Source organism: Miniopterus natalensis, chromosome X (genome assembly GCF_054644295.1).
Source record: "Miniopterus natalensis isolate mMinNat1 chromosome X, mMinNat1.hap1, whole genome shotgun sequence".
Lineage (NCBI taxonomy): Eukaryota > Metazoa > Chordata > Mammalia > Chiroptera > Miniopteridae > Miniopterus > Miniopterus natalensis.
Genome location: NC_142103.1, coordinates 21,356,082 through 21,370,276, shown reverse-complemented (window position 1 = coordinate 21,370,276; position 14,195 = coordinate 21,356,082). Strand labels below are relative to the sequence as shown.

General features: G+C 39.0%; 1 protein-coding gene across 1 annotated transcript in view; it reads right to left on the bottom strand.

Moving 5' to 3' along the window:
- TRPC5 (transient receptor potential cation channel subfamily C member 5) overlaps positions 1–13,840 on the bottom strand; it is a 272,059-nt gene extending 258,219 nt beyond the window's left edge. The window contains exon 1 of the mRNA XM_016198072.2: positions 13,754–13,840. The gene's annotated coding sequence lies outside the window, so the exon portion shown is untranslated. The remainder of the gene's footprint in view (positions 1–13,753) is intronic.
- Between the last annotated feature and the right edge of the window lie 355 nt (positions 13,841–14,195).

Sequence of the window (14,195 nt, the reverse complement as noted above, 5' to 3'; positions counted from 1 at the left end):
TGGCAGTATCATTCTCTCTCCATAAGTCACAGCTTCTTTTTCTCTCAGAGCTTTCCAGTATACTGCCTGTCTATTATCATGTTGCAAAGAGATTTCAGGGAAAGAAATTCAGAAATGTCTGGGGAGGCTGTGCTATCATGAAAACTCGATACCACACCAAGTAGGACAAAGATGAGCAAGCTGCAGAGACTGCTGACAAGACAGTGGTTCCAGAGACAGGCTAGTATGGGATCAAGTTGTTGCTAGTGGTGGCATTGTATTTTCTAAGGTTTTCAACACACCTGCAAACCCTGACTCAGTTCAACCCTCTATTTCCTAGATTTTTCCCCCCAGGCTTTCGCATACCTCTAGAGCAAGTCACATGGCTATGCAGTTTGGTCCCCAAAAGTTCATATTTTCTAAGCTCTGCTAATCCCATAGCACTATTCCATACAAGTCTCTCTTTTGAATTCCTTGGGTTGGCTTCCTTTTGAAAGTCCTATAGGCAGTGATCCATCCAGTTTCCCTGTGCCCCCATCTCCCCACTTCACACAGAAAAGCTTGTCTCCTACCACACAGAAGAAAGAGTCTTTGAACTATAAACTCCCTCTGCTCCATGGCAAATATATTTGTATGCAACATTGTTTTTTTGAGGTGTTCATACTCATTTCTAAGGCTAATTTCTCCATCTTGGCTCTTGATCCCCCTACCTCCTACCTCGTCAGTATGTTCTTCCATTTCTTTTTTCCCTGATGCTCAATCTTCTGCACTCAATTCTTCCCTTCTCAGCCCTTGAATGTGTTTGAGTCTTTCCATCCACAAGTAAAATCCCCTCCTCAAGCTACTTCCTACCCTATCCTCAACACCACTGTGATAATAGTTCCCATTTGTGTAGTCTTCATGTCTAATTCCTTTTGCTACCCATTACAGTTTGACTCTGTCTCCTTTGCTCATTTCTACCACATCTGAACATTAACAGCAGCTAACATTTATTACTATGAACCAGGCACTGTGTGAGGCACTTTATATGAATTATTTTATTTGATCTTCACAACAACCCTATGAAGTAAGTACTATCATAATCTCCATTTTATGCATGATGATGGTTAGAGCCTTTCAGTGACTTGTCCAAGGTTACATAGAAGAACTTGGATTTAAACAGAGGTAATCTGACATTAAAGCCCATACTCTAACTTAGGGGCCCACACTTGTTCTATAAAGGTCTAAAGAGTAAAGGTTTCAGACTTTGAGTGCCATAAGGTCTCTGGGCTACTGCTCAACTCTGCCATTGTGGTATGAAAGCAACCATAGACAATATATAAATGAATGAGAGTGACTTTGTTGCAATAAAACTTGATTCATGGACACTGAAATTGAATTTCCTATAATTTTCACATGTCAATAAATATTCTTCTTCTTTTGACTTTTTCTCAGGGATTTAAAAATGTGAAGGCCATTTTTATCCCAAAGCCCCTACAAAAACAGGTGGTGGACCAGCTTTGTCCCATGGCTGTAGCTTGCTGATGCTTGCTCTAATCATTACACTATTCAGGGCTCCCCTAATTGTCAAATCCAGTGGTTACAGCTTTTAATGCTGACAATTCAGCCCCCCTTTTTCCCCTCTGATGATTTTGAAGAATTCAACATTGACTTCCAGTTTTCCATCTATTTTTATACTCCCTTAGTCTCTTCTGATAGTCTTTTTCTTCTACCTACCTCTCAAATGTTGGTATTTCCAAGGATCAGTAGTTGATTTATTTTTTTGTTTACTCTGCTGTAGTAATTGATTCTGCTTCCATGACTACACCTGCTGTTAATGTAGTAACTTTGAGCATGGGCTTTGGAGTTTTACTTGCCTGGGTTTAAATCCTGCTCCAATAGATACTGTTTGTGTGACCTCATAGGGTTGTTGTGAAGATTAAATAATTATTTGAAAAACTCTAGAACCATGCTTCTAATATAATAAAATATTAGTGTCATCATTGTGCTACTATTATGAGATGTTGACTTCCTAATCTATATCTCCAGTTCAGACTTCTAGTTTTGATCCCTAGACCCAAATATTGAACTGGCTATTTAACATCTGTACTTATATATCCCACTGGCACCTTGGCATCAACATGTCCCAAACCTAACCTATCACCTGTCTCCCACTCCCAAATCCCCTCATGCTAACCTGCTATTTTTCCTCCATCATTCTTTATTCCTGTTAACAGTAGCACTGTCCCCTCAGCCACTTAACTGAGAAAGCTGGGAGTCCAGTTTCATATCAGAAAATAAATGACATTAAACTTATACCTTTAAAGCCAAGATGAGACTGAACTTTTTAAATTCCCCTGAGTTGGAACTTGAGATTAGCTACGAGGTTGATTTGAAAATTGTTCATCTCTTCCCTTTCCTAATCTTCTCCCCTCCACTCATGTCAGACTGATATCCTTTCTCTCCTTTAAACTTGATGTGCCCATTTCTAACTTCTCACCTTTGATCACACAGTTCCTCTCATCTAAAATGTACCTCCTGATATATTTCCAAATGTCATCCATCATTCAAGAGCTGAAACACCTATGAAGCTTCCTTGACTTCTCTAGTCAACAAAATAAGGTATATTTTGGAACTGAGAGCTTATATTTTAAAATTGAATTTCTTTATTACATATTTCATACTTTATAATGCTTTCTGTCACAAGTCTATAAGTCATATTGTTTCAATTAGATTATAAGCATCTTAAGTTCACAGAGCACAGAATGTTCTTGTGAATTCTCCATAGTGCCTCATACAGGTCTCCTTTTGACTTCAATCACTCTTTTTCTGGCTCTTCTCCCTCCAATAAATGTGGACTACAAGATTCTACTTTATCTGTTTTCTTCTTCTTTTGACTTTCTTTCTTGAATATTTTAAATCTATTTTTGGAGACGTTTTAAAAATAGTTATATCTATGACTTTTCATATTTTCATCTCATAAACTAATCTCTCTCTTAATCTCCATTCCCACATCTCAAAATTTTTGGTGGACGTTTTCATGAGGATGCCTTGCCTGCCTTCCAACTTAATACTATCTCAAAATCTCAGCTCATCATTTTCTCATCTTACCACACCTTGACATTTCCTATGGCATCATCAATTTCTGTTACCTGGATAAAATTTGTAGTTGTCTTGAACTACCTTCATCACACATATACAACCATTTGCCATAATATACTACTATTCCTTTATGGTGTCTTTGATGCCTCTTTCTTTTCAGGTCCACTACTAAAGTAATAACAACAACAATAACAATTATAATGGTAAATATGAATCCAGCATAAAGTACTATGTATGAAATAATTTCATCCTCATAGTATTCCCATGAGGTAGGTATTCTTACTATCCTCTTTTCATAGGTGAGAAAACTAAGATTCAGAATGGCAGAGCTAGAATCATACCAAAATGGGTTTGGATCCAGATTCTCACCTTAACTACAGTGCTATTTACTCCTTGTGCCTAGATTTCTACAATTGTTTACTAACTAGTATGCCTGCCATTGCTTACTCTTCCATCAATCCTTCCTGCATACTATTTCCAGAATATTCATCCCCAAACATTGCTATCATTATTTCATTTTTCTTCTCAACATTTATTGCTATCTCTCTTTCATCCACTAAATTAGATCTATCCATAACCAAATATACAAAGTCCTCTACAATCTTATAACAACCTAAATTCTCAGCTTTATTTTTATAAGTGTATGTGTTCCTTGCTACTGAGTTGGCTCTGACTTCTGGTGACTCTATGAATAAGTGGTGTCCACAGTGTTTTGTCCTCAACAGCCTACACAGCTTCTGTAGACTCATGCCTATGGCTTCTTTTATGGAGTAAATCTATCTCATATTTGGTTGTCCTCTTTTCCCACTGCCTTCTATTTTTCCTATCACTATGTTCTTTCTGAAGAACCCTACTTTCTCATGATGTGCCAGAAGCAAGAGAGCTTTAGTTTTGTCATTTTTGCCTCCAGCAATGTTTCAGGCTTAATTTTCTCTAGGACTCACTTGGTTTGTCTTTCTGGTGGTCCAGGGTATTCGTAGCATTCTCCTCCAACACCCTATTTCAAATAAATCATTTTTTTTCCCCTAGGAGCTTTCTTCACTGTCAGACTTTCACATCTGTACCTGTATATATTTCCATGAATAAATTAATCCACACTGCCCTACTTTGCCATACTTTGATTTCATTTCATGTTTACCCCTATCATCCTACTCTCTTCTGACAATGTTGTGAGCTCCTAGAGAGAAAAATTTGGACATGCATGTTTGCAACCCATAGTGCCTCCCAACTAGTCTACACTCAGTGAATATTTGTCAAGTGATTGATAGTAAGAGTTCAGTTACTTGGAGGATTGGATTGTTTAATTATACCTTAACACTCTCTTTTTTTCCTCCCCATTATCCCTCTCATTTTTTTTTTCTTCCTTGGCACAATCACCCCACCACAAATGTGAAAATCTTCCTTTCTGAAACATTAAGATCTTAGGAAAACCTTTACCTATGCATCACCACTTCATCAGCTTTCCCCTCACCTTATCCCCAAACATACCTTCCTGTCAATCTTTCTTCATTTCTTGGTATTTATCATTAGACTGAAAGTTACTAATATAGGAAAAGTTTCTAGAGATGACCACTGTGTAATGACAACAACACAGTCTGCAGAATAAAGTTCTCTGGTTGCTCTTGAGGTGAAATATTTTACATAAGCTGCAGAGTTTCAGGCCATATTCAGCACTGGCCAGAGCCCCTGAGCCATTGTATCTAAGAGATGGTAATGGAAGTGACAGCTGGGAAGCCCCCTTCCAAATCCAGATGTCATAAATCTCTAGATGTTCTTGAATCACAGAGAGAAAACAATCCCATTTTATTGGATTTTTTAGCTTGTCTTTGGATCCTTGCTGCTTTCTAGGCATTGCCATAGATTAGGGACCACAATGCCAAGGAACAGCATGGAATTCCCTTACAGTTCAGAAACATTAAGGTTTTTATGTTTAGGGGAGATTCATTTATTTATAAAGGTTATTTGTAACATCTGGTCAGTGATTCTGATCATTCAAAGTTTTTTGACATAAATATTTTGGCAAATAAATATCAAACTTTTTGACAAAAAAACCCAGAGCAAGAAAAATTTTTACATTGCACCCAATATACACACAAATGTGCACATTTTCACATGCACAGACACTCACACACATTACTGAACAAAAGTTTCATGAAACAATGTTTACTCTTAATACATGAGAGTCACATTTTTCTCTTTTAATCTATTTTATTTAAAAATAGTGGTGGTGATGAACTACTAAACTGATTTCACAGTAAGTAATGAATCATTTCCCACATTTTGAAAAACACTGGTTCAAAGGGTGGAAATGAAAAAGATGATCATATGTTCTATTTTGTGCTACTAGAAGGCCAATAAATATTGCATGCAGCTGCTATGCTGGGAAGAAGTACTTAAGTTACAGCTAAAGAACAATATTCATAAAGGGATAACAAAAATAATTAACTGTGGTGTATTGGTTTTATTAAAAGCTTTATTCAATCCTTTGTTTAAAACAAACTTGTCATCTTTTGCTTTCTGTGCCTGTTTCTATATAACGCATTACACAACTATATGGTGCCCTGTTTCAATGTTTACAACTATGCGAGTTCCACGTTCTTTTTTGCAAGTTAGATGGAAAGCTTTGTCAATTTCAAAGATTAATTATAAATAAGATATTGGGCTTACTTATACTAATATATAATTACCTCATTACTATAAGGAATAATAATAACTATATTTCATGAATTTGTTATGTTTTTTCCCCCCAGTGTGTGAACTGTGGACATTTTTCCCCTCCCCTCCCCTCCCCTCCCCTCCCCTCCCCTCCCCTCCCCTCCCCTCCCCTCCCCTCCCCTCCCCTCCCCCCCCTCCCCTCCCCTCCCCTCCCCCCCTCCCCTCCCCTCCCCTCCCCTCCCCTCCCCTCCCCTCTCTGTCTCTGTCCCTGTCTTCTCTGTCTCTCATGTTTGTACTTCCTGGAATTCCTGGATTCTGGAATGTTCAGATAAAATTGGTGGTATATATAACAGTACTGAGGCATTAGGGTTATATAATATATGCAGTATTCAGGTGAGCATCATGGAGCCAACGGGACTATAAAACATTTTAGAAAGTGGGCATAATCATGAATTGCTTGGATAACTGATTGGTCCAAAGGTATGTTCTTTAACACAGATGTTAGTTCTTCCAAAGTTGCACTGTAGAGGGAACACTACAGGAGGACAAAATGGATTTGAGCTGTAATTTGAGAAATTTTGTTTTGATGTAAAGATTCTTCATAACATTAATTCATAGTTTCTTATATTTTCATCCAGAAGTTCTGGAGGAAAAACATAAAATGGGGGCTGGGTTGTGGCAATAATGTAGATGTGAAACAGAATAGGAGCAAGCTTTTTCACTGAATACCTTTTTATATATGTATTTTGATTTTTTTACCATAGACATAAATTACCTAGTCAAACATTTAAATACTAAAAAGAAAGCACAAGACAAAGTAACAACAAGGAAAACAAAAATGACAACTAAAAGAGCTTTCTGGCAATGAGGATGCCAAGGAAAAATGCAAGACTTGGAGAAAGAGAGATGTATGTTCTAATCTTGACTCCATCATTTACTAGCTGTGATTTATGAGGCATACCACGTAACTTGCCTGATCTTGTTTCTTAATCTATTAAATGGGGACAATAACTATCACATAGAGACTGTAGTGAAGATTAAGATAATGTATTTGTACCACTAAACACACAGAAGATTGTGGTAGGCAGGATGATGACCCTCTAAATATGTCAATACATCCCCAGAACCTGTGAATCTGTTAGGTTATATGGCAAAAGGGATTTTTCAGATGGAATTAAGGTTGCTAGGGAGATTATTCTGGATTATCCAGTGGGTCCTATGTGGTCACATGGGCTCTCAAAAGCAGAGAGGGAGGCAGAATAGTCAAAGAGAGATGCAAAGGAAGAAGAGGCAGGAGAGATTCAAAGAGTGAGAGGTACTCAATCTGCCTTGGTGGGATTTGAATTTGGAGGAATGGGGCCATGGGCCAAGTAATGTGGGTGGCCTCTAGAAGCTAGAAATGTCCTTCAACTTAGAGCAAGCAAAGAAATCAGGACTTCAGTCCTACAACTGCAAGGAAATAAATTATGGCAACAACTTGAATAGGCAAGGAAATGGATTCTCCCTTAGAGCCTCCAGAAGTGAGTACAGGCCTGCTGACAACTTGATTTTACTTTAATTATCCCTGAGTCAGACTACAGAACTATAACAATAATAAATTCGTGTTGTTTAAAACTGCTAAATTTGTGGAGGTTTTTTACAGCCACAATAAAGAACTAATACAAAGATGTTCAATAATTGAGAGCAATTGCTATTTTTAATTTAAGGTGATCTCAGAAATCTTACAAATTAGTGATTTATAGTGTCTATTATAATATTTTTGATGCCACACTAATCTTATCCTCTTAAATATCAATGCATGTTGGGCAACCTCAGTTCCAAATGAAGCTGGAGGTCTCAAACATGCCAAGGGACTGGGACCCAGAGTTTGTGGTGTCTTTGCAATCAGGCTGACCAGATTACATATACCAATCAATAAGTCTTTAGAGATTATAGTGCTTAGTGATCTTATTGAAATTTATTAGAAGTTATAAAATTATTATTATAATTCATAGGTACTACACCTATCATATTTTGCAAGTGAGAAAATTGAACAAGTAGAGAGAACTATGGGCTGGGAGGAAGTAAAATCTGCTCACTTTTTTCACCTGTAAAGTAGTGATAGGTATAGTATTTACCTAAATTGTTAAATTATAAAATGAGCAAGTTATTTAATAATTCCTTTGAGCTTCAGTTTTATCTGTAAAATAAAGATGATAATGTATCTCATGGAGTTGTGAGGTTTAAATGAGATACTGCATATAAAATGTTTGGCACGTAACTGAGCACTCTCTTAGGTGTTAACTGTTGTTGTTGAGCTGACCTTTGTAAGATGTGTTGATAAAGTAAAGTATTTCTTATCTAACACCACCAGTTTCTGGAATAAAAATCATTGTAGCTCAGCTGGAGATTTTTCTGCAATATTTTTGCCCCTTTTGTGAGCTCAGATTAAGAAATATTTATTGAGTTTCTCTGCTATGCTCCAGAAGGGGGCATGCAGGAGGCAGCTGATGGATGGTTCTTTCTCATCTATGTTTCTCTCTTTCCCTCTCTCTCCCTTCCTTTCTCTCTCTCTCTCTCAAATCAATAAAAAATATTTTTAAAAAGAAATATTTATTGAGTTTCTCTGCTATGCCTTTACCTAAAATTTATTTTTAACCCAAATATCACCTCACATTCATCTTGTGAAGTAGGAGTTATTATTTGCCCAGTTTTACAGATTGTTAGGCCAGAAATCCAGTAATATTTACTTCTGCACCTAGAATACTATTTCAGCTTTGATTTTTTTTTTAAAGTTTGTCTTTTGAAGAGTGTGTGTGTATGTGTGTGTGTCTGTATGGGTCTGTATGGGCATGTGCTTCCCTGCTGCATATATGTGCAAACATGCAAAAAGAGCCTCACTACTAACTTTCTAACTTGATAATTTTGAGACATGTCATATAGAAGTATAGGGTCACTTCTGACTTCAGTCTTATGCTATGAAGTGATTAGGGACACCTCTAATTCTTCCTGAATAATATTTGTTTTTGGACCTCCACTCTGTTCAAATATATTTTACTTTTGTGTCTCTTTCTCAGTATTCTACCTGTGGAAAGCACAATGTGATTCACAACAATTAGAAATAGATGTTAGGTGCCTCAAGAGATCACATCAAGTGATGAGTTTTCTAGCAAACTAAAATTATTGGCAAAATCATATTAATTATAATATCTTCCATGTTTTGATTCTTCACAGTATATTAGTGTCTTATAATGTCTCATTTAATGTTATTAACATCTCAATGTCAGTGTTAATCCCTTTATACTGATCAGGAATCTGAAGCCCAGAGATAAAGTACCTCATACAAGTTTACAAAGCTAGTTATTTGTTAGCATGACTAGGAATTATTTTGAACTCAGGTTTGTGTGAGTCCCCCAAACCCAGATCCTTCTGGTAAACAGAACAATCCTGTGGTCTGATTCCCTTTGACTCACTCTCTTGCCTACACTTAATGCTTTTATGCTGGATAAGGGGAGAAGTGAACCTGGGGAAAGTTTATATTTTCATTTTTTAATGATAAACTTCATGAATCGTCCCTAAATGCCAAGCATGCATTGTTTCTTTTCAAATGACTTTCAGATGATTTTTGGGATAAGCTCTAGCCCAGTGACTCTCAAAGTTGAGTATGCAAACAGATCAGAGGATCTTCTTAAAAATCAGATTCCAATTCAGTAAGTCTGAGGAAAGATATAAAATTCTGCATTTATAAATAGCTTCCATTGGATGGTAGTTCTACTGGTGTGACAACAACACTTAGAATAGCAAGACCCTAGACCACTTCGCCCTAACCTCTCTTCCTTAACCTTGTGATATCCTCATTATAATATAAAAGTTCTTCATATCATCCTTCTGGCTGTAATAAACATGTTTGCATCAGCCTATTTTTCTCAAGTTCTAAAAGAAAGTATGGTGGGATTAATGGAAACTAAGCATCGAGGTTAGGGAATGGAGTTAGGAAGCAACACCCCCTCCCCCACCTCCTCACAAACCTCCCTTTTGTCATAGTCTACTATAAAAACCATCTCACTTGTCTTTTCTATTTCCTTTTTTAAAAAATTTTCAGACAGTGTGTGAATGCGTGTGTGTGTGTGTGTGTGTGTGTATGCATGCACATTTATGGGGGTCAATTCTGAGACTGAGTATATAGAACCAGAGCCATAGTCACTGAATTTCACCAGCTTCCATTCCTCAAAACTAATAGGGAGCTGCAGAGACTGGATTTTCTAGGCACCTTGTGAGACAGATCAGCAAGAAAAGTGTGAGCAGTTAAACCTTTGTCATGTTTAATTCTGCCCTCCACCTGAATATGCTAGTTGTAGGCATATGCCATGTTTTCTTAGCTAGCAAGATAAGGGTGTGTGTGTATATGCTGGGGGCAAGTGGTGAGTGAGGAGGCAAGTCACAAATATATGGCAATAAATATGTAAATATCAACATGTAAATATGAATATATGGCATGGAAGTAGAGGGCTGTGATCTTGGTAAACTTTGCTTTAGTTTCCTTTTCATTTCTTGGAAAGATATACAGAGAGCTTTAGGAAATTTGTTCAGTACTAGCAGGCAGTCCTGAATTCTTGTTTTGGTTCTGTCATTAGGTAGTTTTGTGATTTCATCATTTCTGCTTTCTAGACCTTGATTTCTCTATAGATGAACGAGGAGATTGGACTCCGCCGCAATCCCTGCATGTTTCCCTCCATCTGCTCTTTCTTTACTTTTGCTAAGGCAAAAAGCTGGGGCAATTGCATCTAAGTGCCAACTCTATAATGGGTGATAGAGAACCAAATATAGGGAGCTTGCAAAGTGCTTTTGACCCAGTAAACTGTAATTTTTGCTTTGTCCCAGCAGGTATTATTATTATTATTTTGAAATAATCTGTTGTTACTCAGTTGAACATGATGTACGCATTTGTTTATAAGACTATAGATGAGTCATTCAGAATTCAATCTTTGCTAATGGGATGGGTTGGTTAGTCTCACTGGACAAAGGGCTTAAGAGACCCATCAACAGGAGGAAAGCCACATGAGTTTTAGAAAGGATGACACTATGGAAACCTCAGCTACTAAGCTCTGGGCTTGGTGGCTAGTGTCAATTTAGGCCTAATCTGTGGTTGATTAGCTGCAGTTTATGCCTAGAATGAGGTATCATTTCTGTGTGCAGGCTGCAAACTCTTTCACACCCCTTCCTGAAAACCTGAAAAGTGACAAGGCTAGATCAGGTTGGTGGCAACTCAGGGAGAAGTGTCCTGCCCCTCATATTCCGCGGCTAACGAGAGACTTCTGAATGGTTTAGTGTACTTAGCTGAAAATGAGAAGCTTTGGCAGAAGTAAAGCAGGCAGAAATGTTTTTGTCCCTCTCCTTCAGTGGTGGAGCCACGAAAAAAGACAAATTTGAATATTTAGAAGCAGGCTGAACAAAAGCATGACACATTTGATGTATCCATTTGATAATTAAGCACCTGCATGGCTCATAGATAGGAATTTAATATGCTAAGTAGTGAAACAAGATGCAAAAGTGAAAATGTACTCCAACATGTCCAGTTCTCTGGTTCTAAGGAATTCTATCACCGTTTACTCAGTGTAATTTTTGGCAATCTTAGGGTGCTTCAATCTGAATCAGTTTCCTGGACTAATTCCATCCCCAGCCAAAGCAAAGGGAAGCAAACACCAGGATGGTTTTCTCTCCATGTGTTTCAAAACATCTTTGTGTTCTGTCCTATTCCTCTTCTTCCTTCTGATTGTATCTTTAATTTTCTGACACAGCCTTCTCTAATCACTGTGGTTCTGTGTATCATTCTTGTTTTGGTTGTTAATTCTAGGAAGAATGGAATTATAGGGCTATAGGTCCTACAGCTAGTAGAGATGGCAGATCTGGTCTAGGTCTCTATGTTGGAGCATACACCAAAGCCAAGTGACCTGTGTCAACACAACTGGCGATATCATTGGTTCTGGATCCCTGCACTGCCCACTTCCTTGTCCCTGAAGAACCATGGAGCAGGACCCACTGCGGCAGCCAGATACATCACCAAGAACAGAGCAAAGACCTACACGTTAGGCTTCATCCCTGTTCACACTTTCAGTTCTTCCGAAGTATGAAGCTGAGAGTTCTTTCCTACCTGTCTGCACTCTCATCTTTGCTATTCATGGGAAAGTGTAATTTTAACCTACCTAAGAAGATATTTGCTTATGATTTCCTAAAAAAGTAACAGAATGTAACAGAATGGGCACCTTTTCAGATCCTGCTTGAGTAATCCTCATTCTGTTCTGTCCCTCAGCAGTCAGCATTAGAACAAATTGCCTGATGCCACATAAACAGTTCCACTTAATGCAAAATCTGTTCCTCTCATTTGCTGAATTGGAAGGAGGTAATTCATTGTATTCCAGTAACATAGTAATAAACAGAAAGTTTAACAGAAGAGCCTGGGTGCTTTGGCACAAATTCAAATGCTCTCTTCTCTGCTATAAGAACACAGAGACCAGATTTGTAGTACGGGGTTGATCCGGGTCCTTGAAAAAATACACACACACATACACATACACACACACACTCTATATGAAAGCATCACACACACATACTATATGAAAGCATCACACACACACAGTATATATGGTGAAACTTCATGAAACCAGCATCTCCTGGGGACCAAACATAAATTTCAAGTAGCATTCAGTTTTTCCTTCAACCTCGCAAACAGAGCAGCCGAGGTTCCTCTTAGCCCTGTGGATTTCTTTTATCCCAGTCCAAACGTTGCTTTGAAACCTACTTGGTACTATGTGAATGTATTTCCATGCCTTTTGATTTAGAATAAGCAGATGTTAAAGATTGATTGAAAGGTACTGTTTGACATCATTTATACCTCAGCTTTTTAAGAGTCTATGGGAAAGGAGACATGATATAGATAATCTGTAGAACACCAAAAAATGCCCGAGACTGACAATAGACAATTATGAATGCTGCTATATAAAGTTGCCATATTTGCTAAATGCTATGGGTGCAAATATATGGCAAGCGGGTCTGAGTGCCATGTCAGTGGAGTAATTATTTCTCATTTGAAGCCAGAGCTGACATGAACAATATCTAAAGACAGCATTATTGATTAGTCTGTGTCTCTCCTAGTCATATAATAAACTCAGGTAAAGTTCAGAGTTCCTGCCTTTCAGGCTGGTTTCCAGACTCCAGATGTCTCATGAAAGAGTGATAATGTTGCTAGCCATTCAGCCATTACCATGCACCTGACTATGGCCAGAAGAGCCCAGGTTGGAAATGCAGAATAAGTCCTCCCAGTCTCATTCTTAGAAACCAGGAAGAAAGATCAGAATCTGTGAATACAGCTCAGTGCCTGTGTGTGTGTGTGTGTGTGGGGGGGGGGGTGAACATGACTGTTCCAAGTCAGTGTGTGTGCTTGCTGGGAAGAGGGTGTCCACTTTAGAGCAGAGATATGACTGATGCCCCCCAATCTGCATTTCCTATTTCGGTTAAAGAAGCCAGGAAGATGAATCTGGCCATTTCCTAAGTTTGAAGAATACAAAACAGAAAGAAGTTCCTTCTTCTTGTCCCTGAACCCTCAGGAACTCACCCTCTGCATCGTAAAGGGGCTTTTGGCAAAAGGGCCAGTGCCCTTATTGCCATACCCACCGCCCAGGCTGATTTTAAAGAGGCCTATGAGTAGGTTCCTGGGGAGCTTAATACCTACCCAGGAACGGAGCAGATAACTGTACAAAGGTAGGGCAAAGCTCTGGTTTAGGACAACATCCCAAGTGAAAATGATGTTTTGGTTATTTCCAAGAGCCACATTATCTTAATGCCCCTAGAGCTTCCTCCTACTACATCTCTACCCCATGTCCAAAAACTATCTGTTGCTGGCTTTGCTCTGCTCCTCACCACCCCAGCCCACAAACAGCCGGCCAGTGTTTGCCAACCCTCAGCATCCCTATCTCCACACCTTCTCTCAACCCGCACGTTTCCACCCCTTGGAAGCGTTCCTGCAGCAAAGCAGAGGGCACAGGGCCGCCTGTCCACTTACCCCTGGTCAAGTGATTTATTCAGATCTGCGTCGTCTGGTATCCCTGAGCCAGGGCTTTCAGTGCAGCCACCTTACAGGACTTGTCACCCGCGGAGTGCAAACAGCCGCCTGGGACAGCGCTGGGCCTCCAAGCTGCTGGGCTGTAGGATGCTGAGCACAGCGAAAGGGGAGGAGTGCTGTGAGGGAGGCAAGTGCTGGCTCCTACGTTGGTTTCTCTCTTTGCTCCTCAATTATCTTCAAACTTCCCTTTTGTTGGCCGGCCCTTCTCACCTTTTGCCTTCATCAGAGCCCTGAAACTCTTTGCTCTACCTCTCACTAGCTTCTCCTGGCTCTGAGACAACTCAGGCCCCTTCAAATGCCCGGCTCCCTTCAGGCAATCAACCACACAATACCAGGAAAAGCAGAAACTGACACCGGGAAATTGACAGGGATAGCGGACACT